General features: G+C 36.7%; 1 non-coding gene across 1 annotated transcript; it reads left to right on the top strand.

Annotated features, from left to right (window-relative positions):
* Positions 1–1,041: 1,041 nt before the first annotated feature.
* trnaa-cgc (transfer RNA alanine (anticodon CGC)) lies at positions 1,042–1,113 on the top strand. Its single transcript has one exon. It is a non-coding gene; the product is annotated as a tRNA-Ala (tRNA).
* The last annotated feature ends 12,552 nt before the right edge of the window (positions 1,114–13,665 follow it).

The raw sequence follows: 13,665 nt of genomic DNA, 5'->3' as shown, positions 1-13,665 counted from the left end.
AAGGTTCAAAGGTGAAAAAATGGGATTCAACCAAACAGCTGGAATGAAGAGTTGGTAACACTTGCAGAGCTGCAGGGAGCTGGACAGGTCTCACCGTGGGGGGATTTGTCCCACAGATCCTTGCTGAAGTGGCTCCTTCTCTTGAGACCTGCAATGCTGGCTGGACCTTTGGAAAAGGAACACAACAAATCTTCATAAACATTTACTTCAGCAGGAACACACAAGAAGGTGGGACTGGTTCCTTTTTCATGTTCACTATTTTGTCGTCTTGGTTCATGTTTTGGTTGTCAAAGTTAATTCTGAATATTTGTGGAAAGTTCGCCTGCCTTTACTTGTACCAATACTTCCTTTAGTAACAAATTAAAAAGCTCAAGCTAAACTTCAGTCAGGACAACCATTCTTTCTCATTCTTAGGCCTCTGTTTTATGTCCATGACCATCCTGTCTGTCACCTTTGGTGATGGAGACATCGGTTGATGACATCAGCAACGGTCCTCAACCTAACTGCCTCTGCCAGAAGCGAGCTGTCATCTGTCTCAGGGGACACAGTCGGGTGGACCGGGGCGGATGAGGGCCTGCTGCTTCCTTGAAATATTTCTAAATATTTCAGTTGCAACTGTATAGTGATGGTGGCTCAGTTTAGAGCTGTCAATCAATGTTAATAATTGATCTTAGCATCTGGAGATTATTTTAGGAACACAAATACTTTTACTTCATTCTGAGGATGAGCAGACGTTCAATATAATGATTATTTATTAGTCAAAGACTCCTGCTGGTCAGAGAGGATCTGGGCTGGATTGTAAAGCTTCAGAGAGGGAAACCTTCACTCTGGATTGGACTGAGAACGGAGCAGCCTCAGCTTCCTGGAGCCTGACTTGCCTCTGTGGTCGAAGGCTGTGTGGGCTGACATCACAGTGAAACTACCTAGATCACAGAGCCTTTGAGATCACAGGCTGACTTCCTTTTTATCCCTAAAATGAAGAAGAAAAATGTTGTGTCTGTGTTTGTGTTGCTGCATCAGTTAAACAGTGACTCTGACAGAGGGGATGTAACTCAGTGGTAGAGCGCATGCTTCGCATGTATGAGGCCCTGGGTTCAATCCCTGGCATCTCCAGCTGGTCCTTTGGAGCCTTCATCTTATCAGCTAAATTGATCCATAAATGTGACAACAGTTGATAACAAACTACCAGAAGAGAAACCAGTCTGTTGCATATCAAAGTATTTGTAGCTGCGTCAGTGTGACTGTGAGCCTTCATTTGTTTCCTCCAAAAAGTTTAAAATGAACTCAATGCTGAATCCCTCATCGTCATCACTGAGCTGCAGAACTGGTCCATGCAGGAGGCTGAGCAGGTCTTCCTCTCTGGTCCAGTGTCTCAGCACAGGTCAGAGTAGAGAATTAAAACATGAACACAAATCTTTATCAGCTATTTACTGACATCAGTGACTACCTTCAAGTAAGAGTGTTAGTGAATGGACCCTTTTTAAAGTTTATGTTATAATGTTTGAAAAATGATGCTCACAAAATCACAATAAAAGTGTTTGTGCTAAAATGATTCCAGTAGATTTTATTGCCATTTTAAGAGTTCAAGCGTAATTTGATGACATTGTTTGATGTCATGACTCTCAGTTACTTTAGCAGGACCATCGTGACATGAAATCTTCCTCATCATCCCATATCGACCCTCAACCCCTCACACAGAACCAGGAGCCCTCAACTGAAGGAACCTTTAAAACTGAGAAGTTGGACAGAAAGCAGTATTTTGGTGGAACGAACCTTAAAAACTATAAATTAGAAAGTATTTTGGTGGAACGAACCTTTAAAACTATAAATTAGAAAGTATTTTGTTTTGAATGAACCTTTAAAACTATAAATTAGAAAGTATTTTGGTGGAACGAACCTTTAAAACTATAAATTAGAAAGTATTTTGGTGGAATGAACCTTTAAAACTATAAATTAGAAAGAATTTTGGTGGAACGAACCTTTAAAACTATAAATTAGAAAGTATTTTGGTGGAACGAACCTTTAAAACTATAAATTGTAAGAGTTGCGAATGAACTCAAAATGATGCTAACAGTAATGTAGTGATAGTTGCTAATTAACTCAGTGATGCTTACAGTAATGTAGTAAGTGTTTCGAATAACCTCAAAGTGATGCTAAAAGTCATTTAGTAAGAGTTGCTACGAACCTCAAAATAATGTGACAGTAATGTAGTAAAAGTTGCTACCAACCTCAAAATATTGCGACAGTGATGTCGGAAGAATTGCGAATGATCTCAAAATGATGCGACAGTGATGTAGTAAGAATTGCTAATGAACTCAAAATGATGCTAACAGTAATGGAGTGAAACTTTCAAATAACCTCAAAGTGATGCTTACAGTCATGTAGTAAGAGTTGCTACGAACCTCAAAATAATGCGACAGTAATGTAGTAAAAGTTGCTACGAACCTCAAAATATTGCGACAGTGATGTTGGAAGAATTGCTACTGAACTCAAAATGATGCTAACGGTAATGTAGTGATAGTTGCTACGAACCTCAATATAATGCGACAGTAATGTAGTAAAAGTTGCTACGAACCTCAAAATATTGCGACAGTGATGTCGGAAGAATTGCTAATGAACTCGAAATGATGCTAACAGTAATGTAGTGATAGTTGCTAATCAACTCAGTGATGCTTACAGTAATGTAGTAAGTGTTTCGAATAACCTCAAAGTGATGCTGACAGTCATGTAGTAAGAGTTGCTACGAACTTCAATATAATGCGACAGTAATGTAGTAAAAGTTGCTACGAACCTCAAAATGTTGCAACAGTGATGTCGGAAGAATTGCTAATGAACTCAAGATGATGCTAAAAGTAATGTAGTGATAGTTGCTAAGAAACTCAGTGATGCTTACAGTAATGTAGTAAGAGTTTCGAACAACCTCAAAGTGATGCTGACAGTCATTTAGTAAGAGTTGCTAATGAACTCAATTTAACGCTACAGTGATGTCGTGAGAATTGCTCAACAACTCAAAATGATGCTGACAGTAATGTAGTAAGAGTTGCTACGAACCTTAAAATAATGCAACAGTGATGTCGGAAGAATTGCTAATGAACTCAAAATGATGCTAACAGTAATGTAGTAAGTGTTTCGAATAACCTCAAAGTGATGCTGACAGTCATGTAGTAAGAGTTGCTACGAACCTCAAAATAATGTGACAGTAATGTAGTAAAAGTTGCTACCAACCTCAAAATATTGCGACAGTGATGTCGGAAGAATTGCGAATGATCTCAAAATGATGCGACAGTGATGTAGTAAGAATTGCTAATGAACTCAAAATGATGCTAACAGTAATGGAGTGAAACTTTCAAATAACCTCAAAGTGATGCTTACAGTCATGTAGTAAGAGTTGCTACGAACCTCAAAATAATGCGACAGTAATGTAGTAAAAGTTGCTACGAACCTCAAAATATTGCGACAGTGATGTTGGAAGAATTGCTACTGAACTCAAAATGATGCTAACGGTAATGTAGTGATAGTTGCTACGAACCTCAATATAATGCGACAGTAATGTAGTAAAAGTTGCTACGAACCTCAAAATATTGCGACAGTGATGTCGGAAGAATTGCTAATGAACTCGAAATGATGCTAACAGTAATGTAGTGATAGTTGCTAATCAACTCAGTGATGCTTACAGTAATGTAGTAAGTGTTTCGAATAACCTCAAAGTGATGCTGACAGTCATGTACTAAGAGTTGCTACGAACTTCAATATAATGCGACAGTAATGTAGTAAAAGTTGCTACGAACCTCAAAATGTTGCAACAGTGATGTCGGAAGAATTGCTAATGAACTCAAGATGATGCTAAAAGTAATGTAGTGATAGTTGCTAAGAAACTCAGTGATGCTTACAGTAATGTAGTAAGAGTTTCGAACAACCTCAAAGTGATGCTGACAGTCATTTAGTAAGAGTTGCTAATGAACTCAATTTAACGCTACAGTGATGTCGTGAGAATTGCTCAACAACTCAAAATGATGCTGACAGTAATGTAGTAAGAGTTGCTACGAACCTTAAAATAATGCAACAGTGATGTCGGAAGAATTGCTAATGAACTCAAAATGATGCTAACAGTAATGTAGTAAGTGTTTCGAATAACCTCAAAGTGATGCTGACAGTCATGTAGTAAGAGTTGCTACGAACCTAAATATAATGCGACAGTAATGCAGTAAAAGTCGCGACGAACCTCAAAATATTGCGACAGTGATGTCGGAAGAATTTCTAATGAACTTAAAATGATGCTAACAGTAATGTAGTGATAGTTGATAATCAACTCAGTGATGCTTACAGTAATGTAGTAAGTGTTTTGAATAACCTCAAAGTGATGGTTACAGTCATTCGGAAGAGGTACTACGAACCTCAAAATAATGCGACAGTGATGTCAGAAGAATTGCTAAAGATCTCAAAATGATGCGACAGTGATTTAGTAAGAATTGCTCATGAACTCAAAATGATGCTAACAGTAATGGAGTGAACGTTTCGAATAACCTCAAAGTGATGCTGACAGTCATGTACTAAGAGTTGCTCCGAACCTCAAAATATTACGACAGTGATGTCGGAAGAATTGCTAATGAACTCAAGATGATGCTAACAGTAATGGAGTGAAACTTTCGAATAACCTCAAATTAATGCTGACAGTCATGTAGTAAGTGTTGCTACGAACCTCAAAATAATGCGACAGTAATGTAGTAAAAGTGACAACGAACCTCAAAATAATGCGACAGTAATGTAGTAAAAGTTGCTACGAACCTCAAAATATTGCAACAGTGATGTCGGAAGAATTGCTAATGAACTCAAGATGATGCTAACTGTAATGTAGTAAGAATTGCGAATGAACTTAAAATGATGCTAACAGTAATGTAGTGATAGTTGCTAAGAAACTCAGTGATGCTTACAGTAATGTAGTAAGAGTTTCGAACAACCTCAAAGTGATGCTGACAGTCATTTAGTAAGAGTTGCTAATGAACTCAATTCAATGCTACAGTGATGTCGTGAGAATTGCTCATAAACTCAAAATGATGCTAACAATAATGTAGTGATAGTTGCTAATAAACTCAAAGTGATGCTGACAGTAATGTAGTAAGAGTTGCTACGAACCTTTAAATAATTCAACAATAATGTAGTAAGAGTTGCTACGAACCTCAAAATATTGCGACAGTGATGTCAGAAGAATTGCTAATGATCTCAAAATGATGCGACAGTGATTTAGTAAGAATTGTTAATGAACTCAAAATGATGCTAACAGTAATGGAGTGAACGTTTCGAATAACCTCAAAGTGATGCTGACAGTCATGTACTAAGAGTTGCTCCGAACCTCAAAATAATGCGACAGTAATGTAGTAAAAGTTGCTACGAACCTCAAAATATTGCGACAGTGATGTCGGAAGAATTGCTAATGAACTTAAGATGATGCTAACAGTAATGGAGTGAAACTTTTGAATAACCTCAAAGTGATGCTGAGAGTCATGTAGTAAAAGTTGCTACGAACCTCAAAATATTGCGACAGTGATGTCGGAAGAATTGCCAATGAACTCGAAATGATGCTAACAGTAATGTAGTGATAGTTGCTAATAAACTCAGTGATGCTTACAGTAATGTAGTAAGAGTTTCGAACAACCGCAAAGTGATGCTGACAGTCATGTAGTAAGAGTTGCTAATGAACTCAATTTAATTCTACAGTGATGTCGTGAGAATTGCTCAACAACTCAAAATGATGCTGACAGTAATGTAGTAAAAGTTGCTACGAACCTCAAAATATTGCAACAGTGATGTCGGAAGAATTGCTAATGATCTCAAAATGATGCGACAGTGATGTCGTAAGAAATGCGAATGAACTCAAAATGATGCTAACAGTAATGGAGTGAAACTTTCGAATAACCTCAAAGTGATGCTTACAGTCATGTAGTAAGAGTTGCTTCGAACCTCAGAATAATGCGACAGTGATGTCGGAAGAATTGCTAATGAACTCAAAATGATGCTAACAGTAATGTAGTGATAGTTGCTAATCAACTCAGTGATGCTGACAGTAATGTAGTAAGAGTTGCTAATGAACTCAAAATGATGCTAACAGTAATGTAGTGATAGTTGCTAATCAACTCAGTGATGCTTACAGTAATGTAGTAAGTGTTTCGAATAACCTCAAAGTGATGCTGACAGTCATGTACGAAGAGTTGCTACGAACCTCAAAATAATGCGACAGTAATGTAGTAAAAGTTGCTACGAACCACAAAATATTGCGACAGTGATGTAGTAAGAATTGCTAATGAACTTAAAATGATGCTAACAGTAATGTAGTGATAGTTGCTAATCAAGTCAGTGATGCTTACAGTAATGTAGTAAGTGTTTCGAAATAACCTCAAAGTGATGCTGACAGTCATGTAGTAAGTGTTGCTATGAACCTCAAAATATTGCGATAGTGATGTCGGAAGAATTGCTAATGAACTCAAAATGATGCTAACAGTAATGTAGTGACAGTTGCTAATTAACTCAGTGATGTTTACAGTAATGTAGTAAGTGTTTCGAACAACCTAAAAGTGATGCTGTCAGTCATGTTGTAAAAGTTGCTTCTAACCTCAAAATGATGCTAACAGTAATGGAGTGAACGTTTCGAATAACCTCAAAGTGATGCTGACAGTCATGTACTAAGAGTTGCTACGAACCTCAAAATAATGCGACAGTAATGTAGTAAAAGTTGCTACGAACCTCAAAATATTGCGACAGTGATGTCGGAAGAATTGCTAATGAACTCAAGATGATGCTAACAGTAATGGAGTGAAACTTTCGAATAACCTCAAAGTGATGCTGACAGTCATGTAGTAAGTGTTGCTACGAACCTCAAAATAATGCGACAGTAATGTAGTAAAAGTTGCTACGAACCTCAAAATATTGCCACAGTGATGTCGGAAGAATTGCTAATGAACTCAAAATGATGCGACAGTGATGTAGGAAGAATTGCTAATGAACTCAAAATGATGCTAACAGTAATGTAGTGATAATTGCTAATCAACTCAGTGATGCTTACAGTAATGTAGTAAGTGTTTCGAATAACCTCAAAGTGATGCTGACAGTCATGTAATAAGAGTTGCTACGAACCTCAAAATAATGCGACAGTGATGTCAGAAGAATTGCTAAAGATCTCAAAATGATGCGACAGTGATGTAGTAAGAATTGCGAATGAACTCAAAATGATGCAAACAGTAATGAGTGAAAGTTTCGAAATAACCTCAAAGTGATGCTGACAGTAATGTAGTAAGAGTTCCTACGAAGCTCAAAATAATGCGACAGTAATGTAGAAAAAGTTGCTACGAACCTCAAAATATCGCGACAGTGATTTCAGATGAATTGCTAATGAACTCAAAATGATGCTAACAGTAATGTAGTGATAGTTGTTAATCAACTCAGTGATGCTGACAGTGATGTAGTAAGTGTTTCGAACAACCTCAAAGTGATGCTGACAGTCATGTAGTAAGAGTTGCTACGAACCTCAAAATATTGCGACAGTGATGTTGGAAGAATTGCTAATGAACTCAAAATGATGCTAACAGTAATGTAGTGATAGTTGCCAATCAAGTCAGTGATGCTTACAGTAATGTAGTGAGTGTTTCGAATAACCTCAAAGTGATGCTGACAGTCATGTACGAAGAGTTGCTACGAACCTCAAAATAATGCGACAGTAATGTCGGAAGAATTGCTAATGATCTCAAAATGATGCGTCAGTGATGTAGTAAGAATCGCCAATGAACTCAAAATGATGCTAACAGTAATGTAGTAAAAGTTGCTACGAACCTCAAAATATTGCGACAGTGATGTCGGAAGAATCGCCAATGAACTCAAAATGATGCTAACAGTAATTTAGTAAAAGTTGCTACGAACCTCAAAATAATGCGACAGTAATTTAGTAAAAGTTGCTACGAACCTCAAAATATTGCGACAGTGATTTAGTAATAATTGCTAATGAACTTAAAATGATGCTAACAGTAATGTAGTGATAGTTGCTAATCAAGTCAGTGATGCTTACAGTAATGTAGTAAGTGTTTCGAACAACCTCAAAGTGATGCTAGCAGTCATGTAGTAAGAGTTGCTACGAACCTCAAAATAATGCGACAGTGATGTCAGAAGAATTGCAAATGAACTCAAGATGATGCTAACAGTAATGGAGTGAAAGTTTCGAATAACCTCAAAGTGATGCTGACGGTCATGAAGTAAGAGTTCCTACGAAGCTCAAAATAATGCGACAGTAATGTAGAAAAAGTTGCTACGAACCTCAAAATATTGCGACAGTGATTTCAGATGAATTGCTAAAGATCACAAAATGATGCGACATTGATTTAGTAAGAATTGCTAATAAACTCAAAATGATGCTAACAGTAATAACCTCAAAGTGATGCTGACAGTCATGTACTAAGAGTTGCTACGGACCTCAAAATAATGTGACAGTAATGTAGTAAAAGTTGCTACGAACCTCAAAATATTGCGACAGTGATGTCGGAAGAATTGCTAATGAACTCAAGATGATGCTAAAAGTAATGTAGTGAAAGTTGCTAATCAACTCAGTGATGCTTACAGTAATGTAGTAAGTGTTTCGAATAACCTCAAAGTGATGCTGACAGTCATGTAGTAACAGTTGCTCCGAACCTCAAAATAATGCGACAGTGATGTAGTAAGAATTGCTAATGATCTCAAAATGATGAGACAGTGATGTAGTAAGAATTTCTAATGAACTCAAAATGATGCTAACAGTAATGGAGTGAAAGTTTCGAAATAACCTCAAAGTGATGCTGACAGTCATGTAGTAAGTGTTTTGAACAACCTAAAAGTGATGCTGTCAGTCATATTGTAAAAGTTGCTTCTAACCTCAAAATGATGCTAACAGTAATGGAGTGAACGTTTCGAATAACCTCAAAGTGATGCTGACAGTCATGTACTAAGAGTTGCTACGAACCTTAAAATAATGCAACAATAATGTAGTAAGAGTCGCTACGAACCTCAAAATAATGTGACAGTGATGTCAGAAGAATTGCTAATGATCTGAAAATGATGCGACAGTGATGTAGTAAGAATTGCTAATGAACTCAAAATGATGCTAACAGTAATAGAGTGATAGTTGCTAATTAACTCAGTGATGCTTACAGTAATGTAGTAAGAGTTAATACGAACCTCAAAATATTGCGACAGTGATGTCGGAAGAATTGCTCATGAACTCAAAATGATGCTAACAGTAATGTAGTGATAGTTGCTAATCAACTCAGTGATGCTTACAGTAATGTAGTAAGTGTTTCGAATAACCTCAAAGTGATGCTGACAGTCATGTAATAAGAGTTGCTACGAACCTCAAAATAATGCGACAGTGATGTCAGAAGAATTGCGAAAGATCTCAAAATGATGCGACAGTGATGTAGTAAGAATTGCTAATGAACTCAAAATGATGCTAACAGTAATGAGTGAAAGTTTAAAATAACCTCAAAGAGATGCTGACAGTCATGTAGTAAGAGTTGCTACAAACCTCAAAATAATGCGACAGTAATGTAGTAAAAGTTGCTACGAACCTCAAAATATTGTGACAGTGATGTCGGAAGAATTGCTAATGAACTCAAAATGATGCTAACAGTAATGTAGTGACAGTTGCTAATCAACTCAGTGATGCTTGCAGTAATGTAGTAAGTGTTTCGAATAACCTCAAAGTGATGCTGACAGTCATGTACTAAGAGTTGCTACGAACCTCAAAATATTGCGACAGTAATGTAGTAAAAGTTGCTACGAACCTCAAAATATTGCTACAGTGATGTCGGAAGAATTGCTATTGAACTCAAAATGATGCTAACAGTAATGTAGTGATAGTTGTTAATCAACTAAGTGATGATGACAGTGATGTAGTAAGTGTTTCGAACAACCTCAAAGTGATGCTGACAGTCATGTAGTAAGAGTTGCTCCGAACTTCAAAATAATGCGACAGTGATGTCAGAAGAATTGCTAAAGATCTAAAAATGATGCGACAGTGATTTAGTAAGAATTGCTAATGAACTCAATTTAATGCTACAGTGATGTCGTGAGAATTGCTCAACAACTCAAAATGATGCTAACAGTAATGTCGTGATAGTTGCTAAAAAACTCAAAGTGATGCTGACAGTTATGTAGTAAGAGTTGCTACGAACCTTAAAATAATGCAACAATAATGTAGTAAGAGTTGCTACGAACCTCAAAATATTGCAACAGTGATGTCGGAAGAATTGCTAATGATCTCAAAATGATGCGACAGTGATGTAGTAAGAATTGCTAATGAACTCAAAATGATGCTAACAGTAATGGAGTGATGGTTTCGAATAACCTCAAAGTGATGCTGACAGTCATGTAGTAAGTGTTGCTACGAACCTCAAAATAATGCGACAGTAATATAGTAAAAGTTGCTACGAACCTCAAAATATTGCGACAGTGATTTCGGAAGAATTGCTAATGAACTCAAAATGATGCTAACTGTAATGTAGTGATAGTTGCTAATCAACTCAGTGATGCTTACAGTAATGTAGTAAGTGTTTCGAATAACCTCAAAGTGATGCTGACAGTCATGTAGTAACAGTTGCTACGAACCTCAAAATAATGCGACAGTGATGTAGTAAGAATTGCTAATGATCTCAAAATGATGAGACAGTGATGTAGTAAGAATTGCTAATGAACTCAAAATGATGCTAAAAGTAATGGAGTGAAAGTTTCGAAATAACCTCAAAGTGATGCTGACAGTCATGTAGTAAGTGTTGCTATGAACCTCAAAATATTGCGATAGTGATGTCGGAAGAATTGCTAATGAACTCAAAATGATGCTAACAGTAATGTAGTGACAGTTGCTAATTAACTCAGTGATGTTTACAGTAATGTAGTAAGTGTTTCGAACAACCTAAAAGTGATGCTGTCAGTCATGTTGTAAAAGTTGCTTCTAACCTCAAAATGATGCTAACAGTAATGAAGTGAACGTTTCGAATAACCTCAAAGTGATGCTGACAGTCATGTACTAAGAGTTGCTACGAACCTCAAAATAATGCGACAGTAATGTAGTAAAAGTTGCTACGAACCTCAAAATATTGCGACAGTGATGTCGGAAGAATTGCTAATGAACTCAAGATGATGCTAACAGTAATGGAGTGAAACTTTCGAATAACCTCAAAGTGATGCTGACAGTCATGTAGTAAGTGTTGCTACGAACCTCAAAATAATGCAACAGTAATGTAGTAAAAGTTGCTACGAACCTCAAAATATTGCCACAGTGATGTCGGAAGAATTGCTAATGAACTCAAAATGATGCGACAGTGATGTAGGAAGAATTGCTAATGAACTCAAAATGATGCTAACAGTAATGTAGTGATAATTGCTAATCAACTCAGTGATGCTTACATTAATGTAGTAAGTGTTTCGAATAACCTCAAAGTGATGCTGACAGTCATGTAATAAGAGTTGCTACGAACCTCAAAATAATGCGACAGTGATGTCAGAAGAATTGCTAAAGATCTCAAAATGATGCGACAGTGATGTAGTAAGAATTGCGAATGAACTCAAAATGATGCTAACAGTAATGAGTGAAAGTTTCGAAATAACCTCAAAGTGATGCTGACAGTAATGTAGTAAGAGTTCCTACGAAGCTCAAAATAATGCGACAGTAATGTAGAAAAAGTTGCTACGAACCTCAAAATATCGCAACAGTGATTTCAGATGAATTGCTAATAAACTCAAAATGATGCTAACAGTAATGTAGTGATAGTTGTTAATCAACTCAGTGATGCTGACAGTGATGTAGTAAGTGTTTCGAACAACCTCAAAGTGATGCTGACAGTCATGTAGTAAGAGTTGCTACGAACCTCAAAATATTGCGACAGTGATGTTGGAAGAATTGCTAATGAACTCAAAATGATGCTAACAGTAATGTAGTGATAGTTGCTAATCAAGTCAGTGATGCTTACAGTAATGTAGTGAGTGTTTCGAATAACCTCAAAGTGATGCTGATAGTCATGTACGAAGAGTTGCTACGAACCTCAAAATAATGCGACAGTAATGTCGAAAGAATTGCTAATGATCTCAAAATGATGCGTCAGTGATGTAGTAAGAATCGCCAATGAACTCAAAATGATGCTAACAGTAATGTAGTAAAAGTTGCTACGAACCTCAAAATATTGCGACAGTGATGTCGGAAGAATCGCCAATGAACTCAAAATGATGCTAACAGTAATGTAGTAAAAGTTGCTACGAACCTCAAAATAATGCGACAGTAATTGAGTAAAAGTTGCTACGAACCTCAAAATATTGCGACAGTGATGTCGGAAGAATTGCTAAAGATCTCAAAATGATGCGACAGTGATGTCAGAAGAATTGCTAATGATCTCAAAATGATGCTAACAGTAATGGAGTGAACGTTTCGAATAACCTCAAAGTGATGCTGACAGTCATGTAGTAAGAGTTGTTTCGAACCTCAAAATAATGCGACAGTAATGTAGTAAAAGTTGCTACGAACCTCAAAATATTGCGACAGTGATGTAGTAAGAATTGCTAATGAACTTAAAATGATGCTAACAGTAATGTAGTGATAGTTGCTAATCAAGTCAGTGATGCTTACAGTAATGTAGTAAGTGTTTCGAACAACCTCAAAGTGATGCTAGCAGTCATGTAGTAAGAGTTGCTACGAACCTCAAAATAATGCGACAGTGATGTCGGAAGAATTGTTAAAGATCTCAAAATGATGCGACAGTGATGTCAGAAGAATTGCTAATGAACTCAAGATGATGCTAACAGTAATGGAGTGAAAGTTTCGAATAACCTCAAAGTGATGCTGACGGTCATGAAGTAAGAGTTCCTACGAAGCTCAAAATAATGCGACAGTAATGTAGAAAAAGTTGCTACGAACCTCAAAATATTGCGACAGTGATTTCAGATGAATTGCTAAAGATCACAAAATGATGCGACATTGATTTAGTAAGAATTGCTAATAAACTCAAAATGATGCTAACAGTAATAACCTCAAAGTGATGCTGACAGTCATGTACTAAGAGTTGCTACGGACCTCAAAATAATGTGACAGTAATGTAGTAAAAGTTGCTACGAACCTCAAAATATTGCGACAGTGATGTCGGAAGAATTGCTAATGAACTCAAGATGATGCTAAAAGTAATGTAGTGAAAGTTGCTAATCAACTCAGTGATGCTTACAGTAATGTAGTAAGTGTTTCGAATAACCTCAAAGTGATGCTGACAGTCATGTAGTAACAGTTGCTACGAACCTCAAAATAATGCGACAGTGATGTAGTAAGAATTGCTAATGATCTCAAAATGATGAGACAGTGATGTAGTAAGAATTTCTAATGAACTCAAAATGATGCTAACAGTAATGTAGTGATAGTTGCTAATCAACTAAACAGGAGTGAAAGTTTCGAAATAACCTCAAAGTGATACTGACAGTCATGTAGTAAGTGTTTTGAACAACCTAAAAGTGATGCTGTCAGTCATATTGTAAAAGTTGCTTCTAACCTCAAAATGATGCTAACAGTAATGGAGTGAACGTTTCGAATAACCTCAAAGTGATGCTGACAGTCATGTACTAAGAGTTGCTACGAACCTTAAAATAATGCAACAATAATGTAGTAAGAGTCGCTAC

This window comes from Aulostomus chinensis, chromosome 1 (genome assembly GCF_037954235.1).
Source record: "Aulostomus chinensis isolate RoL2024-O1b breed Wild chromosome 1, RoL_Achi_v1.0, whole genome shotgun sequence".
Lineage (NCBI taxonomy): Eukaryota > Metazoa > Chordata > Actinopteri > Syngnathiformes > Aulostomidae > Aulostomus > Aulostomus chinensis.
Note: the sequence above shows the minus strand (reverse complement) of the source record. Positions and strands in the feature narration are given on the sequence as shown.